The sequence below is a fragment of the Tauraco erythrolophus genome, chromosome 1 (assembly GCF_009769465.1).
Source record: "Tauraco erythrolophus isolate bTauEry1 chromosome 1, bTauEry1.pri, whole genome shotgun sequence".
In the NCBI taxonomy this organism is placed as follows: Eukaryota; Metazoa; Chordata; class Aves; order Musophagiformes; family Musophagidae; genus Tauraco; species Tauraco erythrolophus.
Genome location: NC_141465.1, coordinates 115,785,373 through 115,812,691, shown reverse-complemented (window position 1 = coordinate 115,812,691; position 27,319 = coordinate 115,785,373).

Sequence of the window (27,319 nt, the reverse complement as noted above, 5' to 3'; positions counted from 1 at the left end):
TATGAAATCATAAAGGCCTGAAACAATGCATCTGGTGAAAGAGGAATCCATGGCATGATCAACGTACATTTTGTCTCTCAAAATATGGTCATTATTAGAGCTGAGATAGCAGAAGCTGCCAAGACTGAAAAAGTTCCCTCAGTGATCTGAAACAAAAAAACACACAAGAAATCTAATTGTACAAAAATTTAACAAAAAATCAGAATGGCAGTTTAATGTTCCAGATGTTAGTCGTGTTGAACCAAATAACAGATGCAAGACAACAAACTTTTCTGACTCTACTATGTCGTTTTGCAATACAAGCTTCAGTTACTTAAAATTTTGCCATTGATACCTGTTTGTGCTGGGTATCTGCATCAGGCTGAAAACCGGGGCAAGGTTTGAATTCTGCTAAGCCCTTTCTGAAAATAAGACTAAGGAAAGAGATACATTTTCAGCACTAAGTGATTCGGGGGCATTTTCTTATTATTATTGCTGGTTTTTTGTCAGATTTTTTTTAGTTTTTTTCCAAGCCTGTGCTTAGAATAAAGTACTTAACTTCTGACAAGGTGATGCCAGAGCTGTAGTGTAACTCATCCTCATTTTCCTGGGCCATAAGACACTGGAAGCTTTGCATCTCCCCAGCAGAGACATAGATCTTAGCAATAAAAGTCTGCAGAGACTGTAGAGACTGAGTGCATTTAAATTTCCTGTGATTGCTATGAATGCCCAGCAAATGTGTGCTCAGTTCCCAAGAAGAAAGTCCGCAGCCTTCCCTCATGGCCAGGACTACTTGGAGATGGTTTCTTTTCCTAGGGCTGTTACAGCAGACTGTGCTAGGGAAGGGGGAACTGGCATGGGGCAACCACAGGGCATATTCACCATTTGTTAAAAGAAATGACTGGGCAGGCAAGGTTAGGTACTGGTTTAATTGAGAAGTGCACCCATCTAAGAGGCATGGCCAAGGCAAAGGAGCCAAGACATCTGTGATCTCACCCAGATCCATGGGGCAGATAAAAGGTCAAGAAGCAGAAACCAGGATGCAAGAGCAAGGATTGTGTAGGTGACTCCAGAGAAAAAAAACACCAACATGTTGAAAAACAGTTTGGAGTTTTCCTCCCGTATTTAAAAAACATGAGAAGCAATGCAGCCAAGAAGACTTTGAGGCTAGTCCTCAGCTGAACAGTTTTGTCAGGCTCCTATTTTCTTAGGCAGCAGTCCACTGCTGGTCTTGGAAGTCCAAGCAGAGATATATTTCCCTGCCCATGGCAGGGGGGTTGGAACTAGATGATCTTTGAGGTCCCTTCCAACCCTAACCATTCTATGATTCTATGATTCTATGTATCATGGTGCCGCTTAGGCTACAATTGTATGGGAAGGACTCCAGAGTGAGGAGCCCACCCTAACTGTCTTCACAGAATCACAGAATCACAGAATGTTAGAGATTGGAAGGGACCTCAAAGGATCATCTAGTCCAATTCCCCTGCCGGAGCATGACCACCTAGATCAGATCACAAAAGAACGTGTCCAGGCGGGTTTTGAACATCTCCAGAGAAGGAGACTCCACAACCTCTCTGGGCCTCTCTGGGCCCAACTTCTCTTACTGGGAAGAAGTTCTTCCTCATGTTTAAGCGGAACCTCCTATGTTCCAGCTTATATCCACTTCCCCTTGTCCTATCATTGGATGTCAGTGAGAAGAGCCTGGCTCCATCCTCATGACAGTCACCCTTTACATATTTATAAACATTAACAAGGTCCCCCCTCAGTCTCCTCTGCCCCCTCCCTGGAGGTGTTCAAGGACAAGTTGGACAGAGCTTTGAGTAGCCTGATCTAGTTGAGAGGCATCCCTGTCCATGACAGGGAGGTCGGATTAGATGATCTCTAAGGTCCCTTCCAGCCTATGCCATTCTATGATTCTATGATTCTCCAAGCTAAAGAGACCCAGCTCCCTCAGCCTTTCCTCATAAGGGACATGCTCCACTCCCTTAATCATCTTTGTGGCCCTGTGCTGGACTCTCTCAAGCAGTTCCTTGTCCTTCTTGAACTGAGGGGCCCACAACTGGACACAATATTCCAGATGCAGCCTCACCAGGGCAGAGTAGAGGGGGAGGAGAACCTCTCTCGATCTACTAAGCACACCCCTTCTAATACACCCCAGGATGCCATTGGCCTTCTGGCCACAAGGGCACATTGCTGGCTCATGGTCATCCTGCTGTCCACCAGGACCCCCAGGTCCCTTTCCGCTGTTCCCCAACAGTTCAGTCCCCAACTTGTACTGGTACCTGGGGTTGTTCTTACCCAAATGCAAGACTCTACACTTGCCCTTGTTGCATTTCATTAAATTTCTCCCCGCTCAACTCTCCAGCCTGTCCAGGTCTCTCTGAATGGCAGCACAGCCTTCAGGTGTGTCAGTCACTCCTCCCAGTTTAGTGTCATCAGCAAACTTGCTGACCATGCACTCTATTCCCACATCCAAGTCATTGATGAATATATTGAACAACACAGGTCCCAGTACCGACCCTTGAGGGACTCCACTGGATACAGGCCTCCAACTGGACTCTGTCCCATTGACCACTACTCTCTAGCTTCAGCCAGTTCACAATCCACCTCACTATCCGATCATCCAGACCACACTTCCTCAGTGTAGCTGTGAGGATGCCGTGGGAGACTGTGTCAAATGCTTTACTGAAGTCAAGATAGACCACATCCACTGCTCTACCATCATCCACCCGCTGGGTGATGTCCTCATAAAAGGCTATCAGGTTTGTCAAGCACGACTTCCCCTTAGTGAAGCCATGTTGACTGCCCCTAATGACCCTCTTATCCTTGATATGCCTAGAGACAGCACCAAGGATAAGTTGTTCCATTATCTTTCCAGGGATGGAGGTGAGGCTGACTGGTCTATAGTTACCTGGTTCTTCCTCTTGCCCTTTTTGAAGACCGGAGTGACATTTGCTTTCCTCCAGTCCTCAGGCACCATTCCCATTCCCCACGATTTAACAAGGATGATGGCGAGTGGCCTGGCAATGACATCTGCCAGCTCCCTCAGCACCTGCGGGTGCATCCCATTAGGACCCATGGATTTATGGATGGCCAGGTTGCGTAACTGGTCCCTAACCATGTTCTCATCAACCAGGGTAGATCCTCTTCTATCCTGACTTCCTCAGGAGCCTCAGAGCTCTGGGGCTCATCAGGATAGCCTCCAGCACTATAGACTGAGGCAAAGAAGGCATTCAGTAACTCTGCCTTCTTCTTATCCTCTGTCACCAGGGCACCCTCCTCATTCACCAGTGGGCCTACATTGCCTCTAGTGTTAGTTTTATCTGCAATGTATTTGAAGAAGCCCTTTCTGTTGTCCTTTCTGTTGTTCTCACCAAGCTCCCTGAAAGCAACAGAGAAGAGCAGTAAGGATTTTGCGTTTCATGCACTGTGCAAACCAGTAGCCCTACAGGGAAAAAACCAGTCTGGTGGTTTAGTTAAAGACTGTATCAAACTGTATCAAAATGTGTAGACACAAGGAGACCAAATCAGTAGGTCTGATTAGCACTTCCCAGCTCCAGAGTATCTGTCTTTAATACCTTAAAAATGGCCTTATCAGCTGGGTAATCTTTTTTTTTTTTTTTTTTTTTTGTAGTGTGACACTGCTTTTTGCCTGCAAACACACCCATAGAGATGACACCTACTTGAAGACCTTGCAGTCTCTCTGTGGGGCCAAAGAAAACTGGGAAGGCTCAGTTTATGGCCTAATCCTGGAGCTCGACCACTGTTCATTACTTACACAATGTGATGCCTTCAACATCTCTCTTCTTCAGGTGAGAGTTGCTGGGGTCTCAGCACATCCAAATATATACTCATTCACATCAGTGACAAACTTATTTTTCAAAAAATCTTATCCATGTATTTTGAAGACCCAGTTCCTCCAAAACCTTAAACCCTTAGTAGTCTCAGTTGAAATCTGCAGGACTATTTGTAAGTACAGTGTTAAAGATATGCTTATTTTCCCCTAATGCACCCGAACTTAAGTTTATGTGTTTAAAATAAAGCAGAGGAGCAAGTGATGGGGAATTAAGAAATGGCTCACAAAAGCAAAGTCCAAGAGTCTTTGTTTAGGACTGAATTTCACAACAAGAGAAGGCAATTCCGAAGGCTGAGATGTAATTTTTTGTGTTTTCTCAGAGACTGGGAAAAGTATGGAGACTAAAGGTATAGAATGGCTGAAAGGGGATATTAAAAGCAAGAGCAGAAATCACTGAGTGCTTTCAAAATGAACAGAAGCAGAACTCAAGACCTAAAACAGCTGGAACACTTTATTCTGGAGATTTTGTTTTAAAGGAACAAGCACGGCTTGATTTTCAGTTGTTATTGTAAATAAACAGACAGAAAATTCACAAGTAACTTTTCTGTTGATGTTACTGCAGGACCCCCAGTGCAGTGTGGGGGTCCTCTGGGGGGAGGAAGAGGTGGCTTGGTTCTGCCATTGCCACCTTGCATGCAGCCAGCAAGACACTCCGTCCCCCTGTTTGTCCATTTTGCCTGTTTGCCTTTTGTGCAGCAGCTAGCACACAGGGCTCTCTGCAATCACTGTTTTGCAAGTAGGATAATAAGAATAATAAAGAATGATAAAGCTACTACTGTGTAGCTCTCACATGCATCTGATCCCGGGATGCAAGGACCCTGGGATTTCTACCCAAATCCTGAGCAGCTAAGGTGACTGGGTTTACATCAGACTATAGGTTTTTTTGCTATTAAAAGATTCAAGATCTATGACATAGCATTGCTCCTTCTCTGCCTGGAAAGGATGGGCTGTGGGTGGAAAAAGTCCCACTTGTATATTTAGTCTTTTTAGTGTCAAATACACAGTTTTCTGTTCTGACCTCCCGGTGATCATGCTATAGACTTATTTAAAAAAAAATATTAAAACTTTTTATAGCAAATGTCTTTTCTCATCAATCAATGATGCCTTTACAATTTTGCATTATTTTTATTTTCAAATATTTTCAAATTTCATTTTAACTTATGATATGGTAAATTGTTCACCAGATGTGAAGGAACCTTGAGGAGCAACATTATTGTTGTTGTTATTAATAATGGCCACGAGTGAAAAAAAGGAAATCAGACTTCTGTTCTACTTCAGTGAAGAATTTGGAAAGACAGTGGCATAATTCATTCCAGTTAGACCAATCACTCCTTTCCTATCTCTGTTATTCAACATATTAGGCAGTGGTTTTCATTCAGATAAAATATTTCAGGGCCAGATTCAACTTCAGCTTCACAGCTGTGTTCCTAAAGTGTGTGAATATTTATCATAGAATCATAGACTGGTGTGGGTTGGAGGGGACCTTAGAGATCATCTAGTTCCAACCTCCCTGCCATGGACAGGGACACCCTCCACTACCCCAGGTTGCTCAAAGCCCCATCCAATCTGGCCTTAAACACTTCCAGGGATGATGCAGCCACAACTTCTCTGGACAACCTGTTCCAGTGCCTCACCACCCTCAGAGTGAAAAATTTCTTCCTTATATCTAATCTAAATCTCCCCTCTTTCAGTTTAAAGCCATTGTCCCTTGTCCTGTCACTACATACCCTTATAAAAAGTCCCTCTCCATGTTCTTGTAGGCACTCCTTAGGTACTGGAAGGCTGCTAGAAGGTCTCCCTGGAGCCTTCTCTTCTCCAGGCTGAACAACCCCAACTCCCTAAGCCTGTCTTCATAGGAGAGGTGCTCCAGCCCTCGGATTAACTCTGTGGCCCTCCTCTGGACCCGCTCCAACAGTTCCATGTCCTTCTTATGTTGATGGCCCCAGAGCTGAAGGTAGTACTCCAAGTGGAGTCTCACAAGAGTAGAGCAGAGGGGCAGAATTGCCTTCTTTGACCTCCTGGTCACGCTTCTTTTGATGCAGCCCAGGATACAGTTGGCTTTCTGGGCTGCAAGCGCACATTGCCGGCTCATGTTGATGCATCTCAGGTGCTTATTGAGAAACCATGATCTTTCCACTGCTTTCTGACTACTCTGCCATCTCCTGCTGTATGCTGACCCACTTGCACTCCCCCTGTGCAATGCCTGTTATCTACGTAGGTGTAATTGGGAAGCAGTGCAGGTTATAAGTGACTGAATAGGAATGCGTCCTCTCTTGCATCTTTTTAAAATGAGTTGCCAATCAGTGCATCTTTAGGTACAGAAATTTTCTGACATCATTCGGTTAAACTGAATTCAAGGCTGCGAAGTCCACTATATATGTAGAGCATGTGTCCTTCTTCGGGGTCTCTTGAGTCCCTAATTTAAAAAACAAAATGATGTAGGAAGGGAAGGAGGCTACTAGTGGGAGACAAATATAACAGTAAAGGCACTTTCCCATGTTTGGTAACATACATGAGACAGCACAGAAGTTTAATACATAAGACCCCAATGTTTCAGTTAGCATGAAATCTAAAGAGATTTTTTCAAAATTTTTTTGCTAGACACCTACTTTGGCAGCTTCAGAGACACAGTAGTTCCTTTGGCAGCTCTGCAGTGAGCTGTGTCCTGCTGTGGCATGGTTATCTACAGGGTCTACACTCTCTGTCAGAGACATTTAAGGCACAATGACGCATTTCATACTTTTTACATCCTGAGAAGCCAGCAAGTAACTTGTCTCTTGTCAAACTCAGAAGCATTTCTGAAGGCTCAGCTGCTGATGCAAAACTAACTTAAATTTATTCTTTTACCCTCTATACAACTGTGGTAGTAATTTTCAATGTTCTTGGAAAGTTTGCTTTTGACGCTTCATTTTCTTTTAACATAGTAGGAGATACAAATTATATGAATCTTAGTGATATCAGTGGAAATATTTTATATTCAATGCAAAACAACTCCCAAGATCATGATCACACTGAGGAAAAGAAGTGTTTTAAGGTACAAAGATTAATTGCAGGTTTGGTCTCACACCTGGTACATACTCTGGGACCCTCAAATGAAAAACTATACATAAGCAGTGTAACGTATATGGATACCCACCATCAGCCTTACTGGTTAGGTAAGTGAGACCAAAGCATGGCAGGCCAGATCGACCAGAAACGTCAATCACAAGAAGTGAAATTATCAGTCACAGCTGACATTGCAGAAGTGATGACATTTCTGTGATTAAGGCACCAACATCAGCTCTGCATGGATGTAACAGAGGCTAGTTCTTTGCTTTTAGACATGTAGTTTTTCCACCATTACCTGGATGGTGTTTAAAACAGTGGCTATCTTCTCCAGAAGTGTCTTACTCGTTATATTATATGCATATCCCAATCAGAGCTTCCTAGACCTCATGAGACAGAAGAACATGATACCCTCTGGTGTCCTCTAGGGAACCTGTGATGCTGATTAGTTTGACTGAGGGTGGGAGATATGCAGACTCGCCAACATTAAACCATGAAATAGAAAAGTGCAAAGGACAGATGGTTGTGGACTCCTGGCTATTGCTTGACCCCAGTCAGGTCTTGCTTGAGTGGGCTTTCTGTGCGGTGTTGGTGAAGCACTTTCTCCCTGCGGTGATGGCTGTTGGATGGAGGATGCCCTGACTTCATCCCAGCCTCCTGGCAAGTGAGACTTGGGAGACTTGTCTCACTCCCTTCCTTCACCCTGACATTGAGGTCTGACATTTCCACTAGGTATGATGTACCTCGGTCTACATGTGTGTCCCTTAGTCTAGCACCTTTTGGGGGAGTTGATTCCTTATCTGTCTACAGGGAAAATCACCTTAATTTACATTGGCATGCTGCACTCTCCCCTAGGGACAGTTAGGAAGCCAGGTTTCATGCCAGTGGAAGAATAAATGAATTTGGATTCAGTTTTCAGTCAAACATATTTTTTTTTTTATAATGCAAATTATTTTACCAGGTTCTGCAGTAACATTCCTGCTCCTTTAGGCCAAGTGTCATCTTGGAACAAGAAGCACAGAGCCAGCATAAACCCTTTATTTTCCAAATGTTCAATGAATGCTTTTATGGATATTATTATTAATAATAATGATATGAAAACTACTTTTTTTTTGTTTTATTCAAAATGTTGGCATAAGAATGATGACTGTTTTCTTATTTTATTAAAGTCTTTGTTACATCCAGAAGAATAACTATAGTAGATAACATGCTCTGTATAAAGTCCAGTGGCAACATTATACCATGGTCAGTTTGTGTAAAATCACATCAAGGAATAATTACAAGTTAGTGGATTACTTTCACAGCTTGGTAGTCTTACCTGACTAAAGGGCTGATGACTATGAGCCATAACATCTCAAGGACAAATTTATGATAAAACTTTTCCAGTAACAATAATTCCAAGTGTTTTAGACATTGAAAAGTCAAAAGGAAGAAAAAGAAAGATCCCAAAACGGCCTCGTTTCTAGTATGTTTTCTAGGTGGTGTCCACAGTGCCCATCTTAGAGCAACATGCTGACTTGGAATTCTCAGTGACAGCCTCCTGCACAGACACCGAAGAGCGGGATGGACTGCAATTGCATTACCTTAGTGCACAGCCAAGAGGTTTTTGAGTTAAGACACTCTGCTCAGGGAAAAAAAAAAAAAATGGACGACTGTCATCTTATGTATTGCAAGCAGCTACTGGTACAAAAGCATTTTGCTTTCTGAGCTTACCCTCAAAAATATTCTGACCAAATTTGTTTTTAAAGAAAGCTTCTCAGAAATTGTAGTTGATTACACTCTCAGAGCAGCCTATTAGAAGGACTGTCTGAAATCAGCACTCTGACTTACAACATAAAGGAACAATATGCTATTTTGTAAGGAAAAATTGCTGGAGTGGGATGTGGTTTGCTTACCCTCTTAGTTCTTTCATACGATACCAGCTTGTTATTATATGTTGACAGAGTGAAAGCTAAGGAATTTATCTTCAAACACAAGCCTTATTTTCTTAGAACCTATTTCCAAAAGCCAAGCCTAGTAAACCCATTTGGCAAATTACTGTAATTATTTTTTCATTTCCTTGTCCATAGCGGGAAGTAAAAGTGTGCAGTGTAATTACAAAGGGATTTGTCCAATGCATAACTTGAGCAAACGTCCCATCTGTATTTTCCCCTCAGATGTAGACACTTCAGGCTTAAGCCAGTGAAACAGAGGGAAAATTGTGCCTATTGCAGAGTGCCTTGATTACTGCCTCAGAGTTACTGAGACAGTGGGAAGTTTCACAGGTGCAATGGTCTCCATAAATTATGTTTCTTGGTAAAATGAAAATAAATAATTTTTAATTCTTTCTTTAGGATCAACACATTTCCTTCCGTACATGTGAAGGGACACTAAATGTGTCTCAATGCTGACAAGGCATTGTATAAAAGTGATCAATAACCTTCAAAATATGGCGTATTTGAGAGGTATGTGACCAAGAATAAGTTCAGTGCCTTATGTGAACAATGATGAAAGTGCATACCATTTTTTTATGGTGACTTTAAGGATGAACACTCTGTTTCCTCAAAATTCCTTCAGTTTGCCAGTGTCAGGACATCACTCTTGATGAGGAAGCAGAGGCCTTGGTGAATCGGTTAAATAAATATATCGTTATTGTCCAGCTTTAGAAGAGGATATTAGATTACATACCAGGAGAGTGGGCCATGCCTGTCTTCAGCGTTAAAGTGCGTCTGAGTCTCCATTTTCCTGTATCCCTGTGTTCGGTTTTGATTACCTACAGCCCTCAAGTTTGGTTTATTTATTTAAGCGTTATTCCAACATAAACTCACTGAGATCAGCTCTGTCCTCGGTCCCACGAAGGCAGCTCAGTGGGAAACGTGACTCAAGGGATCAATGACAGAAGTGAATCTATTACCATTTTCTGAGGTACCCGTGTGTTTGTTTTTATACTGTGATTTTTTAAAGTGCTTTCAAATAAGATCAGCAATTTCTATAATGGGGATCATACAATCATAGAATGGTTAGGGTTGGAAGGGACCTCAAATGCCAATTATAACGCAGGTGATTGAAACTTTAATAAGCTTTCACATGAGCAGTAGCAGCCCTAATGATTTTTAGCTGGTGAGGATCTTAACAGAAGATTTTGTATTAGATATATGTGTGCGTATGCATACAAACCATGGCAGTTTAACAAATTAATGCCATACAAAACAAGAGCAGTATCAGTTATTCATTATCAAGATAGTGCTAACAAGATATTAGATATTTTTGTGTTGTAAAACAGAAAAAAGTGGCCAGTATCTTGTAAAGGACCTTATAACTTTTGCCCATACACTGCTTCCTCATGGCCAGTCCAGGTTGCCACACACCTGACTCTGAGATCTTGGTAGCACCGGTGAAATCTCCACGGGGACAGTTGCAAGGGTGAGCTATACCTATCGTCCTCATATGCCTACCATCCTTATGGGGCTGGGCTTGGTGCCCCTACACGTGCCCTGCCAGGAGATCCTGGCACTAGAGGAGTCAAATGGGGCGTGAAGAGAGCAGGAGAGAGAATCCATGGGGGAAGGTGGATGCGAGGAATGAAGACCTGGGGTCAGCATGAATTTGGCATAGTGGCCAAAAGGAGGGATGGGGCAGGAGACGAAAGGAGAGGCAGGAAAAAGAGGAGAGAGAAGAGATGATGGGCAGGAAACACAGGTGATCGAAGAGGCTATGGAAACATAGAAGGAATGCGAGGGGATGGGAAAGCATGAGAAGAGAAAAGGGAGATGGGAAGAAGATGGTGGCTAGAAGGAGGGAATCAAATGACTGACAGAAATAACGTATATGACCATGGCAGAAGGGCCTCAGATAAGCACAGCAGTAATGCCAATGTGAGATTAAAAGCAAAAAGTAACAAAAAATATTCTTCAGTATTTAATTCCATGATTGGCTTTAGCTATCAAATGACAGAAAACAGCTGCATTTCATAAAGCAACAACTGGGCTGCAGTTGTAACCTAATCCTTGCATTTGACACTTAGAAAAAAAAATATTTTCCCTGCACATGTGATCCAGTTATATGACTAGTACCACACCGATGAAATCAGTGAAGTTGTAAACTAAGTTGTTAATAGCTTCTTTTGTCTTCATGTTTTTCCCTTGTATCTTTTGATGAAAGAGAGAAAAGATAGGTTTTAAAAGGCTGGCCATCATATTTCTGAGTTAATTTAACCTAGTTTTTTTGTCTCCCCTCCCACAAATGTATCACTGAAAAATAAAACCCTTACAAAAAAGACCAGCTAATGAATGGAAAGAAGCAGTAAGCGAAGATAAATATTAATCAAAAGTTAAACAGTTACCTTACTTTTTCAAGAGATTAAAACTTAAGAGCTTGTGTACAGGAATGTGAAATCTGAAAATATTTTTGCCAAGCAGTCAGCGAAGTTCTTTAGATATGCTCATCCACTCCTTCTGTCGCTTGCCCGGTGTACTAAAGCTAATATTATCTCACTGAAACGGCAGTATTTCTTATGTATAATCCTAAAGATAAAGTCCTGGTTGAGGAAGACATGCAAGTAAATGAACTGTTCTGTTTTTTCAGAACAGCTAATGCAGGATATTCCATGACATCATATGCATTTACAGTGGCACTTTTCAACTCCACTCATTTTGCACACACTGTATGAAGGAGCACAGAGAGCTGCAGTGGATTTTGGAGCAGGGGGCTGCTGCCCACAGCCATTTCACAAGGTGCAGGACAGAAGTGGAAGGAGAAAATATGTCCAGTGACAGCACACCTACCTTGCTACCTTGTAAATCTCTGGAGTTTGTTCTTAGAAAACACAGCGTGTGCTAAATTTCATCCCTACAAGAATGGAATGTATTTAAGTTATTGTGGTCTTATCTGAAAAAATCCAGACAATAAATTGGACGAATCTCAGTTTATCCTTCTTCTGGTCAAAAGATCAAAGCAGCTCTGAACCTACAACTTCAAGGATACTAAATATTTCCTATCTGATATTAAGGCCACTTAGCCAGAAGATTGCAGAAATTCCTTTGCTAGTTTTTATATCCTCTCAATTTTATTCTCTTTAAAGTACTAACCTAGGAAAATTTATACGGGTGGGAATTAAAATGGATCAGTCAAACCACACCACACATTTGCGAAGAATTACAACAGCCATAATCTCGTAGAGTTCACTGGCACTACGTAAGCTGCAAGGCAGATACCATTTCCATGGTTTACCCTGAAGCTTCAGTTGTCCAGAGCAGTTAAAATATCGCAGTGTACTGTACCTCTCACCCAGCCTGCAAGCCCAGATTCCTTACTAAATCCCTATGGCAAGGAGCTCCAGATCAGAAAGTAGGGAAAGCTTAAATCAGTGTGCCACTTCATAGGCATAAGAAATAAATCCATTGGAAAGCAGGAGTCATTAATTCTGACGCTCATGCAATTGCGTGTTTACCTGTGAAAACTTTTTTAATCTGACATCCTTAAATTACTTCAGCTCCTACTTTGTCCCAAATGAAATCAGGTTTTATGAAAAATTCTGCAGGTGATTAATTGGTTTCAAAGCCTTCTGAATACACTCAGTATTTCCACTGATATTAGTTTTCTTTTCACAGGAGAGAAATGAGGTTACTGGAAAGCATATTGCACCAGCCTACTTCTTCTGGATTAAATGTGCTTAAAATAAACGTAATTCCTTTTCCCAGTTTACAATTTATCATTTCAGAGTGAGAAAACTTATTATCTTCATTTTATCACTGTATTGTGTAACATTTTTCCATGTCATTGTACAAAAAATGATTTGACATATTAAAACTGGAAATGTACTGCTCAGAGACCAAACTCTGTTACAGGCACACCGCAATTATGTGCAACTTTATTAGGCATTTCACCAGCAGTATCTAAAGGACCGGGAACCTCATCAAATAAAGGATTTAGGTGCCTAAAGAGACATCTATCTCCTTTTGTGGGATTTGGCAAACTAGGTTCAAATCTGCAATCCAACCCGTCGTGCTCAGCTACTACCCATCCCTGTATTCACCAGACTCCAAAGGCACCAAAGGATTTGACCTCGTAGCTCTTTAATTGCTTAGAGCTGTTGTTCTGGGCATTACAGGAACTGACCTATTTCCGACAGGGCTGAATGGCTTTGCATCTAGCTCACACCTAACAAAACTGTTTCGTTCCAGAAACAGCAAGTGAAACCCCACTCATGTAACCTTAGACACCTACCATGCAGAAGGTCTGAGCAGTTCAGCGAGGCTACATCCGCAGCTAATGTGGAGAAGCAGGAGCTTTCGGAGAGCCATCCCTCTGATCCACTTCGGTTATCTGCATTAGGATGCGAGGTATTGCAATTACTTCGTCCATGGTACAAGATGTCTGGGAAGACTGTTTCAGATTTCGATATCTGCACTGTACTATTCAGATGAATCCCAAAATAGATGTTCCCCCTATTTTACATGGCACAGCACGATACTTTAATAGACATCGCCATGGATGCTAAGAGCAAGCTGGCATGTTGAAGTGGTGCAGGGCTCTGCAATATAGACCTGTCAGTTCAGCAGAATTGTCTTGTGTACTCGACTGCACAGATGCAACCATACTAATGCCCATACCGGTAGTACCTCAGGATTTATGCATTGTGCAGTGTATTATGTGTGTGTATATATATAGCATATTAATATAATGTATTATGCACTGTGTAAGTCCCCTACTAGGCCTGGCATGACAAAAAAAGCTCAAAATGCATCCAGCACACTGAAAGCATGAATCACCTTATGAAATGCACTTCCTAATACTTTTGACAAAAATCTGGTCTCAGCCTCTTTTCTTCTCATCACAACTCATGTGCTAAGAGGGAGGGGAGAGTCATCTTTCCCTTTGCCAGAAAGGATCCATGGGGGAAGCTGCCGGCAGGAGCCTCCAGACCTTCCTGTGCTGCAAAGACTGCTGGAGCCCTTGTCCAGAGGAGGAGCACGAGAGAGCCTGACTCTGCAGCTTGGCACTTGCTGGACCAAGAGTCCTGGGCCCCGGCCAACAACAGCTGCAGCACATAGACAGAGCTTGAGTCCCAAATCCTGCGTCCTTGTACTGGAACTGGGGAGAACATGGAGATTCAATGGACTGTAAAAAATTACCCTCTGGCATTAGGAAAGCTGGCATACTCATTTAGCCACCTTAGTATCAATAAGCCAAGGAAACGTGATATTAAAGACACAAATACACAGTACATTTAACACCATTTGATAACGAAGGAACAGGAGAAACCATCTCTTCTCAAAGATCTTCTAGGCCCTTTTGTCTTTTGTAGCACTGAATAGGAAGACTGGCTTAACAATTCATAACCCAGCATCACACTGGTGTGCTCAGTTATAACATGAAGAATATGTTCTGGTCTCACAGAAAGAGATCTTACAGGAAAACTCATTAGAAAAGTACTCTGTTAGGGATATGGCACTAAAATATACTTAAAATCTTAGGGTCCTAGCCAGTACATGATAATTTATTTTAGTACAGCTGTTACTAAATTTAATGCCTCAATAGATAGTGAAGTGCCAGGAAAAACAAAACTATTGCATGATTCCACATTTTCAGGTGAAGATTAGTTTAAGGCAACATGACACCATACATCTTTATTAGATTATCACAGGTGACTTGAGGAGAGCTTAGGACTGGATCCAAAGACAGTGTAGGTGGACAGATTACACTTTCCTCCCAGGAAATCAGTGGAGGTCTTCCTGTTCTTTGCAGATGATCTGGTCCAGTGAAACCACACTCCATTTTATTCTGTAATGTTGCTTTATGAGTTCGTTCTGCTTCTTTGGAAAGAGGTGCCATAGCTTGGCTGAGAAGTGAGTGAGAAAGTAGGTGTAAAGTTCAACATGTATGGGAACATGTATGGGAACTCTTGGAGACTTGTCTTTCTTTGACCAGGTGTGAAGGTCTGCAGGTTTACTACTCTAGCTTCTTTCTCCTGACAAATTGCAGTTAACAGCACACAAATTCAGCTGCAAGTTTCAGCAGGTTTTAAATATTGCTAAGTGTTTTTTTGCTAATTTCCCATAATATTTTCACACTGTAAAAGGATTTTCTTTTTTATTGTAACACATTATTGCACACTGCATGCTCATAATTACCTAGTATTTCCCTGCTCAATAGATTTCTCTTGATTTTTAGTATTAAAAGGCTTATTAAGATCCTCTCTATCAGCTTATGTTCTGCACATATACTTAAAGGGTTGGCAAACTTGGCATAGGATAAATGTCACACTTAAAATATGTTACTGACAGAGTAAAGGGGAGGTTAAAAAAATAGAGATTAGAGTGTTGAGTAAATGTCATGACTGCCAGAATCAATTGAAAATGAGCATTCTTGCTAGCCTTAGCTGGAATTAAAAGAGACTTCTCCCCCAAGCCCCGGTCCCAGAGGAGTACAATCAGGATGGTACTAACGAGCAGAAAACTCACAAGGTAGGGGTGATGTTTCCTTCAGAAACACTATATGCATTGGTGCCCTGAGCCCCCTAAGGACCTAAAAACTGTTATTGTTCCTCCTGGGAGGTCCGTTTACACTTAACACACATCTGGCTTAATTAGGTTGACAGCTGCTGCAGGTACTATTGGACAAGGTCCAGGCATCAGAGTGCATTAGCATTTGTTTAATGGTTTAACCTTTAATAATTTGATCTCCACTGCGTGAATGAACCAGAGAGGTATCTTTTATTACTTGTTAATGTGTGTTGTGCGTGTGTATGCACATACGCACACTCACACAAATACTCAAGCAATCCCCATCCAATGTGTCCCACTGTGCGTTGAAAATCAAAATCTTTTCCAATTGTAAACTTTTGATTAAATGAATCCATCTCCAAATTAAGCAAAAATTAAGCAGATTATCAGTGAAGACAGCAGCAATCACACAGTGTATAAAGACAGAAGAAAATCCAATTACTTTCATGTACAGAAAGCAGCCAACACATACTCACAACCAGATTTTGTATACCTATGGTTTTCATGTTTTAATTAAAAAGAAGCAAACCAGGACAGAGAAAAAGGGGTTATAGTTTTTGCTGTCTACATAAATGAAGCCAACATAGAAGGTGGTCCAGTGCAGACTCATGTTTGGCAATAAAGCTCACGTTCTTCATATTTTTTAAGTAGATCCAACGAACAAAATGGGACCGATTCTATCCTCAATTAAAAGCATAGTAATTCATTCAAAGTCACTGGAAGGAATCTGTTTTTACACTTTTGTACCTGAGGGAAGAATATGGCTCAAATGATTAGGCATGTGCTTTGTTTTCTCAAGAGAACCCTTTCCCTGTATCCATTGAAAGTATTTTTTTCACTTTTAAATATTCTTTTATGTCTAATTGGCTTCTTTCCACAGTAACTCCCTGTAAAAATAGCCTTTGGCAAGGCAGTCGACTTCAGCACAAGCCCAAACCTTATTGTATCATTGAAAGCAAAACCAAATCCAAAGGCACTTTTCCAACTCCAATCAGCTTGCTTTATACACCGACATGCTCATTTACCTGACAAATTATTGTTCACCTTTCCAGTGACTCCCAGACTGCAATACTCCACATGTTCAAAGATTTTAAACATTAAAACAAAGAAAATCTTTGTATAGTGAAGAATCTCAAATATGAATAAACCAAGCCCTTCAGAATGTTTTATTTCAGCATACATTCTTATAGAATCATAGAATGGTTTGGGTTGGAAGGGACCTCAAAGATCATCTAGTTCCAACCCCCCTGTCCCATGGGCAGGGACACCCTCAACTACACCCGGTTGCTCAAAGCCTCATCCAACCTTTCTTGCCACAGTCTTAGCATGCGTCAGATCTTCTCTGTGGCTTGGTCCAGATAGAGGAGAGCAGCCTTCTGTCTTGCCATGTAATGAGGTATTTCTTTGGCGAGGTACTGCAGTTTTCTGCTGCATTGCTGAGGAACAGAGGTTTGAGCTCTGCTGCAGAACCCATCCTAGGGCTGGACCCTCGATTTAAGAGATGTGTTTGGATTTCATTGCCCTCGTAGGACATTTTGTCCTTGCCTGTCCTCTGAGGGACTCTCGCAGGTTGTAATATGTCTTGATGAAGCAGCTTAGGGTACCAGCATCACACAATAGTGAGCACATGTGGAAACGTGATTAGAAACGGACCATATATTGAATGTCTTTGACTTCCTTATTTTGGGGCAAGAACATAGAGACCATGTTCTCCAATCTCATGTGTAAGAGGTTTTCACACTCTAATTCCTTTTTAGAAGAGAATTTGCTTCTCTGTTTAAGTGAGCGAACTTCTTTATGAGCAGAGTAAACACAGCTTTAATGAGAACATGGTGGTTATTGAGTGGATCAGGGTTTCAGGCCCATTAGGCAGCTGCTGTCCAAGCATCTTTGGTGCTTATAACGCTTGTTATTTCATGTGTAAACTCTCTTAAGCCATCTCTAAATCATGCAATAGAGTTTGGATATACAGACTCTTGTGCTAGCAGAGTAATGGCTATGCTGGAAAATCCGCTCTGGGTCACACAAGATGTGTGCAATCTTAATGCAAGATGTACCGTGATGTACCCTTGCTCAGTTCCAGGAAGTGTCACATTTACATCACTGAGTGGGAAAAAGACCAACTAGTGTAACATGAAGGAAAAAAGAGAGAGACTTGAGGAACATATTGGGGCCTTGAATCTTTCGGGGAAAGTTAAAAGATGAAAAATATATGTAGTAGCCTTTTGTTTCCTGAATCACACAAACCTTGTCAAAGCCTATGCTTGGAAAAAATAGGCACAAGATTTTTCCTGGTCACCCTCACACAAATTCATCTGCTGGAAGAGATACAGTTCTGCTGCATAATGTAGTTTCCTATATAATTTAACATTCTTTGTGCTGGTATACTCAAAGGAAGTTTTGGGGAATCTTTTTGTCTCCATTAAACAGTGCCCAGTTCCACATGAAATATAATGCCTTTAGGACTGATCATGGTCTCCTGCTGAACCTGTCTGATAGTATGACAGCTTAAAATTAACTTTCCACAGACAGCAGTAAAAAGGTGTTGCTGAATGTTAACAAAAAATCAAAGGAAAATGGAATTGGATGGCACAGTTTGATAACATTCAGCCTCCATAGCTTTGCGTTCAGGAGAGGTTCTGCAGGAAATTGATTTGGGACTTTCTAAATGCTTAAAATTAGCTACCTACTTAAATACTTTGTTGAATTGCTGCCTCACCCTGGAGAGAAAACTGCTCACTGTAATCTCATTGGTATCAGATTTCCGTTCCCAGCCTCCCTGAAAAATCAATGTACTGCATGAAAATCAATCCTTACTCAAGATGTGACTAAAAATGTTTTAATTTTTGAAGACAGGTTGCTTCTAAGAAGATAAAATCCAACTATGTCACAGCCAAAGCATAATTCTGCAATACATCTTTATATCTGATTGCTTACCTTAGGTTGTGTTGTGTGCTTCTGCTTGAATTCCTGGATGATTATTGGAAAGAGTTTCTGGAGGGGTTGTGCACCTTCTGTCTCCTAATACGTGCTATTGTGTGCATTTACTACAATTAATAACAGCAACAACAGTTTTTAGATTGTCCTTAAAGAGGGAACGAATCATTGCCTATGGTTTGCAAGTAGAGAAATGGAGGTACAGAGAGCTGAAAGTAGTGTGGCTAAGAGCCACGGCTGCTAGATGAAGCAGGGCGACAGAAGCAGGTCACCTGAGACTAGGGCTAGCCTTCGAAGTACACTGTCTTTCTTTAAAAATCCTGGAAATCACGACAAGGTGTCATTAAATTCACTTGATCATATATTTTACCAAGGAAATGCACTGCCTCGAGATAAACAGTCTATGTCTCTGCCATTACACCAACGCCTCGATTTTGCACACTCAGTCTTTTATTTCTTCTGATCAAGGCCAGTCATTCTGGAGAGCGTACAGTGGCTGGGGACACCATGAGGAGCCAGATCATTTCGGCAGCTGTGCTCAGTTCACGTGTCTGTGGGAAAACACAACAATTCACAGAGGGTAGTCTTCCACTTTATGGTATTGATTGCAAAGCTGTTCCAAGTGTCCCTCCAAAATAAATATCAACTGTGATCATAAAAGCTGAAGCAAGTATATGGCATAACTGAACGATTTTTTTATTCATAAACTTGAAGTTTATTTCTCTTCTTCAAGTCAAGGTTTCTGCCTATGAGCTGGTAGCTTGACGAAAAAGAGAATCTAAATTCTGGTAGAAAACTCTACGAAGTAAGAAAAAACAAGAAATGGACAAAAGACTGGATGTGTGGTGCAATGGAGAAGGAAGAATTGAAAATGATCCCAGAGTATAAAGACCTGCAAAACAAAAAAGGATTATAGCATTTTGAGAAGTACCTTCTGGAGAGGAAGGGTGTATTTAAGGAACACAACCTTAGAGTTCTTGTAAACACTTTTCTAATAACACATTTTTCTCTGCTAATGTTGCTAGTTGGCTGCCTCAGTGATAAAGAGTGAAAGTCCTGGACAGTTGGTGTAAACCAGATTAGAGACCCTCCTCATTTTTGAAACGGAAAACACATGGCAGGTTTGAAAATCTCAGTCATGGGTTGGCTCTCTCCCCAAATATTTAAAATATTGCACTAAATATCTCTGAGGGAAAGTTAATAATGAAGATGGTGCACTGTGTTGAAGAAAAATGACATTAAGTCTTTCCTGTTACTAAAATTGCTTTCCAAAATAGTGGGATTATATTGAAAATGCCGTTCCAGTATTAGCAGGATATGTGGTATTATGAAATCAAGTGATTTTGCATAAAACCAGCATATGACTGTAAGTTGTGATTCAGCTACAACAGTTTGACACCTGCCTGAAGATCATGGGGTTAGTGAGGCAAATTATGAATTCCTCCTGCCAAGAAGAGTCACCAGACATTACCCATCTAACCAGCACGCCTCTGGAGAACAAATACAACAATATATGTTCCTACTACGTGATGGATCTTTTACTGGGAGGGTGAAGGAGATCCAGGTGTCTGTTGGCTTTGCGGGGAAAGGTGCTGCAGAGGCGTAAGGGCTGTTATAAACCACACAGCTAATGCCCTGCGTCCATGCCATCCCATGGGCAATCCTCCTTGGTTGTGTCTGTTGCCAGTCTTTGGGTGAAACAAAATTACTGAAAAAAGAATTTAAAACCCCATAACATTTAAGTAAAAGAAAAACAAATTAGTGCTTTTCCTTGAGAACTAATTTTAGGCTTTGGGCTAAAATACTCCACTATTGAACTTAACTGCTTGCACTTTACCGAGATCAACCACTAAGCTTTAGACAAGTGATAAATTAGATGTGCTCTTATGCTGCCTCAGCCCACCACAGCGACATGAGATCTCAGCTCGCTCTTCCCACAACCCACACTGTAATTTCTAAACTATAAACTAAGGCAAGGAGACCTCAAAAGGCTGCCTTTCACCATCAATCTATAGCTCGGTGTGGGCAAGGCGAGGGTATGAAGGTGGTAAGAAGATTTTTAATAGCAGGAATGGTGGAAAGTAGAAAACCCTGCTATAGTTTCCCATTTTCAGCTTTGATGAAAAGGCTTCGTAGAGAAAGCTTCTTACCACATGAAGGCAACCACGTTTTATTCAGCCTCCTTCAAGATTCGCAGGCTTGCTGAGGCAGTCCCGGGCTCCCCCTGTCCGCCCCCAGCAGCTGGCATGGGGCAGAAAAGGGAGATTGCAGAGGTATTTGATTTTTTGTTAGGTGAACAAACTGGAGGGAACCGTTTTTTCCCTTTGTTCCTGAGATATGATGGCTTGTGCATGCTTTCTCTGTCCGAAGAGCGTAATGGCAACTTCTCTTGTTCTGGACCTCTTGCTGTTACTGTGGTTTAGATTTTTCATGACTGAGTTTAATGCTTCAGAGCAAAAATTACCATCTACAGTCAGAAAAAAGTGAGAGACATTCTTTTGTCTATCATGAGACATGGTCACAGTCAAATATGAACTTGTGAATTAAACTTCCTCCAATTTAAAGGTAAAGTTCAGGAAAATAATGTTATTGGATCTCAAAATTAAAAAAAAAAAAAATACAAAATCCAAACAACAGAAAACACTGTAAAGATCTAGAAAGTGATGTGTTTAGCTGATCCTTGGTTTTTGTTTTATTTTGCTCTTTCTCTTGTAGTGGTGGAGAGCACATCATGTGGTGGAATGAAGTCTCTTATCTCTTCATTGTACTGGAAAGCTACGGCTTCTATATGTTGAGTCATGCCTAAACGTGTAGCTCATTCAGCAAAGAGAGGACTACAGATATGGTGGCAGCTACAGAGCATGTGATGCCCCCAGGCCTGCTGTGACAAAGGTCACGAGGGTAGGGTGAAAAAACAACAGTCAACATTCTCATTTTATCATTTCCTGTCTTATCTTAAAATATATTATATATTCATTCATGTTCCTCTGAGTTGTTATATGGGCATACTTAACAGAGGTGGTTTTATCATCCTCCAAGTTTTCTAGTAAAGTATAATTTGAATATAAACATCTAGTTTGCTTGGACTATTCTTTTTTTACAGATAGCAGTTCTCCGGTTGACTTTACAAAGTCAACAATTACATGAGAGAAACACTATGCAACTCTTATTTAAATAAAATGATTTAAAGCCACGTGCTCCTTACACCATTGCCTACTATTAGAGAGGAAGCACACAGTTTCAAGTCTGTAGAATTTTGGCCACCGTTTTTAAGACCAGTCGATCTCTTCTGTTCCTCAAAGAGAAGTCAATCAAATGTGGAAGGTAGAACAACACATACAAAGTCTTGCTCTTTCCCAGACGGCGTTTTCCTTCCTCTTTCGTTTTGCCAGTGTTACATATCTTATCTACCACGGAGTATAAAATCTGGTTTTATGCAGTTGCTTAACATGCTAGCCTTTGTGACACTAAAAATAATGCATTTAAATGTGATATTTGTGACTATATGCCCAGCGTGCAAAACCCTACTCATCGTTTCCTTACACTCAAATTAGGCCTAAGGGATTCTGAGTGCAATTATGATGTTGACTGGATTAGTACAATTGGTTAAAAATGCAAGGATATTTCATCAGCTGTTCCTGAGGTTCATGGGTGATGGACTCAGTGAAACAGCCTGCATAAGTAAGGGCAAGATGCAAAAAGCTGTTTCAGTTATATCCAAAGATAAAAGTAACAGGAAGCATTAAATATTGAAAACTGAAAATAGTCCATGGCAGTCATAAAATCAATTGAAACAAACCAATACAGAAGTACATAAGATGGTGAAGCAAATAGGAAATGCACCTACTGCAATGGACAAGACCTCTAAAATTGCAGAGAATTTTGGATGTGGTGTGAAAAGATTGAAGCACGTCTGTCATACAACGGTTGCCTTTTGTATTTGAGTATACATACAAACAGAAACAAAAAGTATGTGCATATTTAAGGTGATGCTGAGTGTTCTGTGGACAAAATGGAATGCTCAAAACATAAAATTAATATTTATATTAATATTTACAAAATGTAAAATAAATACTTGAGGAATCTGCTAAAGTTATTAGTATAAACATTTCTGAAAAAGTATTGTTTTCTGGTACTATGCTTAATATATAAAATACATTGTGTGCAGTGTGCCAACAGCTATCTGCTTGTAAAAGCACGTGTTTTCAAAGTGCAGATAGGAACCACTCTGCTACAAACAAAACTGGAGTAAGACAGATTAAATGGCTCAGCAATAGTCCATATATTCTACTTATAAAAGCAAAAGCAGTAGATGTAATAGTTTTTAATCTACAAATAAAATTAATTTAATACTTTTTGAGATTCTTCCCACAGATTCTATTATGAAAGTATTTTCTCGTTTAAACAAAGAACGAGTTGTCCGAAATCTGATAGGTTTGGAAAAGAAAAGAATCTAGGTATTTTGGTGAGGAAGGGTTTCTCTAGGTTAAATTAGTCATAACTTGTTCTTGGAAAAACATACAAAGAAAGGATAAGTCAAATTCTTCTGTAATATGCATGTAGACAAGAACTGCATTTGAAGATTAATTATCTCATTATTTTGCTAATACGCTGTAATTAACTGAGCTATAGCACTGAAATTACTAAATGTGGGATTACTATTCCAGATTTGAATTAGCTTGTATCTCAGAAATGTTCTTCACTACACCTCAGCTTTAGGACATAAGCCTAATTAAATTACCACTTTATTTGCTGCAGCTGCTTCATAAATTTGCACTTCAAAATAGTTCCATCATTCACCATGTCATTTCCTGTGTTTTGTAATTATTGGCTGGTAAAAAATTAAACCCAAGGAGTTTAACAATAGCACAGTAGCTTTTCCTTACACTCAAATTAGGCCTAAGGGATTCTGAATGCAATTATGGTGTTGACTGGATTAGTACAATTGGTTAAAAATGCAAGGATATTTCATCAGCTATTCCTGAGGCTCGTGGATTATGCCCAAGAAAATGAAGCTTTAATTTCATCTAAGTTATTTCCATTATTTCCAAAAAAAAAAAAAATAGACCCATAAAGAAGCTCAGTAGTTACACAGGACTGAGAAGACAGAACAGACTGAGTAAAACGTCGTCAGTGGGATTTTCACCATTGCCTTCAAAGCAGTCAGGCTTTCAGCTTAACCTACACTCTTTTAATGTAAGAAACACATTACATTAGATTTTGGAGGAGTTCATATTTACTTTGCAGATGCTCTAAATACAATTTATATATTTTTCTTACATTCTTGTTTCCAGTATTTTACTACTACTTGTGCAACTGCTAAAAGAAGAGGGAAAAAATATAGAACTCCCTATTAAAGCTGGATATGAAAGACTAGACCTTATCAATACCAAACCTACTTGAACTTTTGCCTTTTGGAGAGGTTACATCTTAAAGGGACATATTAAAATGGCAGTTTGCCACAGATCACTGCTCCTGTAGTACAGTCAGGTACGGGCAGCTGTGTTCGTCTGGTATTTTAATACCTGACTGCTTCAAGTCAGATGTCATTCCAGAGCTATTACCATTACTCAGAAATAGCTGCAACGATAGCTGTAGGCAGTCTACCATTTTCAGGAGAGATATTGTTTTCTGGGTAGTCTTGAAATGTGCAAAGCCATGCTGTAGTATTCCTTCTAGATATGATTTCAATTACAGGACCTGGGTATCAGTCCCCATTGGAATTCTTTAGAATCATCTGCTGTATGCAAAGATACAACATCATTAAAATGACATTATTATTCATGAATACATTTGGAAAATCTCATTCATCATACATCCCTTAGAAAAACTAAAATAACAAATATACAAAGGTCACTCATCTTTCTGGGATGTTGCAAATTGGAAGCATCATGACTAACCATGGTGCTTTGCTTATGAAAACACTTATTTTCATTCTTATATTTTGTGGATTTGGGGCCTTTTGAATGCAGTGGACAGAATGTTGCCTCAAACTACCAAAATAAATTGTGGATCTTCTCTGCCGTTCTCCTGAGGCAACAAACATCCTATCAAAATTGCAAGTGGGAAAGACCTTTTCCCACAGGAAAATGATTCAGGATGTTTCTACAGAGGGTCTTCTATCTTATAAGCTCTATAACTTCTTGGTATCATCCAAAGGTCACTTGAATGGTGTAGAATACATACATTTGTAACAAGTAGGACAGTGATACTAAGACATTTCACAGCTATGAAATACAAGGACAGTCTTCTCCAACTGTAGGAAAACATTCGTATGTTTTATTATTATTTACATTATTCTATGATTCTTGCATAAATAAAAAATCATATTCTGAGTTTGTAGAGACCTCAATTAAAAACCTATGGGAAATGCAGTGATAAGAATCATAGAATCATAGAATCATAGAATGGTTAGGGTTGGAAAGGACCTCAAGGATCATCTAGTTCCAACCCCCCTGCCATGGGCAGGGACACCCTCCACTACACCAGGTTGCCCAAAGCCTCACCCAACCTGGCCTTGAACACTTCCAGGGAGGGGGCATCTTCAATGGACCCTTTTAAAGAAATCTGATGTTTTAAAGAAATTGTGTTGGAAAAAAAATAATTGCCGAACTTAAATCTTCAGTTGAGTCATCAGTGTTTATCATTCATCATAGCTTCGTCTGTTTGAGTGTCACTATCACACATCAGTTTTGACACTGACTTTTCAGTGCTTGGATACCAGCCTAATTGATAAAGAAAGATAATCAAGTACTCATGCAGAAATGTATCATCTCAGAGATAATATTTAGTATCAGATAAAATAATGGATAGATATAGGAGGTTTTCTGTGTATTGGCAGGAAACTCAGCCATATCCATCATACTGGTATGCAAAGCACATGCAGAAAGATGAACTTTTAATCTTTCGAGGACGTCACCATAAAAATATAAACTCCTTACAAAACTGCATTATAAACCCCTTTATATTTCTTGAATGGCTAAAATAATTCCCTTATAGTAACTGTGAAAATCCTCTTTCACAAAAAGTAAAAGGAAGTAGCAGGCACCGGCAAACCTGACTCAGGGATTTCAGAGTGCAAATCTCCACCTTAACATTGATTCTCTGTCTAGCTAAGGTAGGATCATGAAAATCCATTTCTGAATGCTGCCACATTTTTGGAGCAGTTCAGATCCACATCTGTACACGGATTTCACAGTTGAGGGTAGTCTCTTTTAGAATAAATGAAATCTCTTCCCAAACCTGAAGTATCATTTTTAACTTTATCACTACTTCTGTCCCCTTCTCCCAAAAAAGGAAATTAATCCTATTAACAAGAGCTTCAATCTGTAGTATTCTGTGATTGCATACTCTTGTCCATGGGCAGGAAATTGGTCTCAGTGATATGACCGACAAATCTGTTATATTCAGTGTCCAGAGATCACAACTGCTGCAAGTTAATTAATTCGTATACCTCTGAAATGGATATTGCTCTGTTAATAGCGTATTCAATAAAAGAGGTGATGAAAGAGATGATGAAGTGTGCTGGAAAAGTGAAAAACGCAATGACAATAGTTATAAAAGGTACAGTGTAATATGGTGAATGTGATTTGCTCAATACACTTAATGTTGTCTATAAAAAATCTCATCCTGTTCTCACCAGGGAAGCAGGCTGTGCTGTATGCGCTATCTGTGGAGTCCTTCAGTAGTTTAATGTGACCAAACTAAATGACTTCCCCTTCATCTATTTAAAATATGCCCGAAAGATGTCATTTCTGGGGGACAGCTTGTATTAAGGCAAAGAAAAACACGAGGCATGTTGACAAATATGAGGCTCACATATATAAGCACATTCCGTAATGTTCAGCATGCAAAGCTTTTCATTTTTGCCTCCCATATTCAAAATGACGTGGGAAGACATCCAACTCTTAATTTATTATTCTCCTAAATTATGCTCTACATGTGCAATGTAGTAGTTAGTGGTTAGCGGTGAAAAAGTATTTATGCTTAAAAAGCTCCTTCAGAATTAAAGCAAATTTTTTTGGTTAGTGTCTTTACCGTCTCAAAAATGAGGAAAGTGAGAGAGGGAATATATAACAGATATATTACAGTGTTACATGGGTTTTTATGTTTTTCTGTGTGTTAAGTATTTTTAATACGTATTATGTGTCAGTTCTCTAAGATGATGAACAGGCAAATTCATTTGTCTTCCACGTCTCAAAGGACATAACAGCATGCTGAATCAGCCCATTAAATCTCAGTGGTGCACATGTTGCCTTTTATCCTTTTCTACCTCTGATGAACCATGTGCTGATGAAAATCAAAACATCTAAGTGTATGTAAGAGTGGTGAAAACTTGGTAGATACTGAAACAACAGCAGAAAAAATATTCAGAAAGGCTCAGCAGCATGCAATGGCTGACATCCCTGTCCAGACTGCGCAGCACACAGCCATGGCCGCATCCTGCAGTCCATGGCATCCCTGTCCCTGTCTGAGGAAGGACGGGAGCACGTAAAAGCCCTTTTACCTTCTCCCAGGCAAATCCAGACCCACTAGGTCCGTAATTGGGCCCAGCGTAAGGACTTGCGCTCCTGCCAACCCCATGTTGCCATATGTCCCCCTTCCCGAGCTGTCCCGTGTTGCCATCTGTCCCCACGCCAGCCCCGCAGCTCAGGGCCATCTGCTTCTGCCTGACCCATCCCACAGGGCCAGCTGTCTTGCCCATTTCCAGGCTGGTGCAGCCACACACCTTTTCTAGAGGTACACAAATTCGTACCAAATTCCTACCAGCCATGGATATATATCTGCTAACAGGGGCAGAAAGCACGAGCAGCAGCCTAGAAAAATCAATTTGTTCTGTCTGCCTTTCTTAATCATTATCTACTTCAGGTTTCGTCATGAAACCTTTCTTTGCAAGTCTTCAAAAGTTTCAGTGCTGACTCTGAGCTCAGGCGGCAGAACTGGAACTGAGAGATGGTGGGAATTTTTTTTTTGCGATGTGTCCATTGCTCTGGTGCCACATAAGACCTCATTTGGAAAG